The sequence below is a fragment of the Octopus bimaculoides genome, chromosome 5, assembly GCF_001194135.2.
Source record: "Octopus bimaculoides isolate UCB-OBI-ISO-001 chromosome 5, ASM119413v2, whole genome shotgun sequence".
NCBI classification, from domain to species: Eukaryota; Metazoa; Mollusca; class Cephalopoda; order Octopoda; family Octopodidae; genus Octopus; species Octopus bimaculoides.
In genome coordinates, this window is record NC_068985.1 from 97,278,597 (window position 1) to 97,280,742 (window position 2,146).

Genomic DNA, 2,146 nt, shown 5'->3' on the forward strand with positions numbered 1-2,146 from the left:
GAGAGAGAGAGAGAGAGAGAGAGAGAGAGAGAGAGAGAGAGAGAGAGAGAGAGAATAAATTGCAAACAACTACAGTTGTTGGTATGATATACTGAGCTAAGAGTTTAGTCTGTAATCTGATTGAGGTTATCGATCGCTTTGTTGGCTTAGAGAGAACAGAAGGTCTTCGCTTATAGCGACGACTGTGTGTACGTCGTGGTGAGACTGAAGGAGAGGAGAAGGAGAGATTGAGAAGAGCTCTGGTGTGTGTTTGTGTGTGTGAACTTGTTTGTACGCATGCGCGTATTTATGCGCGGTGGTTGTAGAATTGGCCGTAAAATAGATTTTAGATTTATTTGCCCACAACCGAAGACACAAAAGCAATTTTGTCTGCCCACAACCAGGACTTTGTCTCTATTCATCATGCAATCGAAGTGCAATAACACCAAACGGTCGATTCTTTGGCCCAAATGGCTAGTGGACTTATCAAACCGGTTTTGAAGCTCTCCTGTACAAATTTATGGATTGAATAACCAGCTGTGTTACTTACAGAGTTGTCTAAGTTCAGGAAGGGTGGGCACTAGGATCTTACAATGTTGGCAGAGATCTACTTGAAAATATACCTAACGATTTCTTAACAACTTGGGAGACAAGAAAAATGCAGCTCATGTGATACACAGAGAATTCTTTGTTTTTTCTTTACAGTCGCAGGAGTGGCTGTGTGGTAAGTAGCTTGCTTACCAACCACATGGTTCCGGGTTCAGTCCCACTGCGTGGTACCTTGGGCAAGTGTCTTCTACTATAGCCTCGGGCCGACCAAAGCCTTGTGAGTGGATTTGGTAGACGGAAACTGAAAGAAGCCCGTCGTATATATGTATATATATATATATGTATGTGTGTGTGTGTGTGTCTGTGTTTGTCCCCCCACCATCGCTTGACAACCGATGCTGGTGTGTTTACGTCCCCGTAACTTAGCGGTTCGGCAAAAAGAGACCGATAGAATAAGTACTAGGCTTACAAAGAATAAGTTCTGGGGTCGATTTGAACGACTAAAGGCGGTGCTCCAGCATGGCCGCAGTCAACTGACTGAAACTAGTAAAAGAGTAAAAGAGTAAAGAGTCATCTCAAAGGCGTTGTATGTATGATGGGGTTAAATACCTTCCAGTTGGTGATGGCCATGGTGATGATGATAGAGTAAAAACAACTTTTAACGCAGCTGTTCCGTTTAAACTATCTCTTACATACTGCCACAGACAGTCTGATAGTGAATGGGACCGAGATACTGAATAACAAACATGCTGGTTCAGACGTTAAAGTAAAACCGAAGAATTAAACCGGTCATACATATAGAGAGATTCTCTCAGCCGCCAGTTTCTTCTAGATGAGGCTCTTAAATAATGAAAGACGATGAGACAGCATTGAGATAAGTGATGCTCTATGAGAGTAAATAAGCATGTTAAAACTGGAATATTCACACTGCAAATAGTTTGTCATTTCTCGAACCTGTTGGCTTGAGCGCCATCTTCACCTTCACTCCGCTAATATTGACTTCAACTTTCATCTCTTCAGAAGCAATAAAATAAACAGCACGACAATGATTTGATCAACAGTATTCCTTTCTTTCGAAAAAGTTGCTGATCTTGTCTTTAACCTTGGACAATCAATACTGAAAAGCAAGCAGCAGTTTCATCTTGACATAGGAGTCAGCAAATATCGGACCCCAAGAGAAAGCAGCATTCGCGAAAGAGAGAAACAAAAGAGGAATAGATCGGGTGAAAGACAGAAGTGATGGAAGGGGAGGGAATGAGTTTGAATTTTCTAATGTGATTGATTTTTGCAGCCTCTCATTAATTCTGTAGATGTCGCTTTGCTGTTTTTTTCTTCTGCGGGCCATGTCTGTCTGTATGTCTGTCTGTCGGTGTGTCTTTGTAGCAAACAGCAAAACTGATTGCTCAGTTTATTGTATGTACTTAACTGTCTTTACCTATCCATAAGGAGTGAACCAACTTCAAAGACGAACTAACCTCAAACACACACACACACACACACACACACACACACACACACACACACACACATAGGCACGCACAAACATACACACACACATACACACACAAGCACACTTACACAACACATGATCAATGGTTTCCGCACAACCAATTCCAAC

At 42.0% G+C, this 2,146-nt stretch overlaps 1 protein-coding gene across 1 annotated transcript in view; it reads right to left on the reverse strand.

Annotated features, from left to right (window-relative positions):
* LOC106877673 (glycine receptor subunit alpha-2) overlaps positions 1–2,146 on the reverse strand; it is a 23,286-nt gene that overhangs the window by 13,849 nt on the left and 7,291 nt on the right. The window lies entirely within an intron of this gene.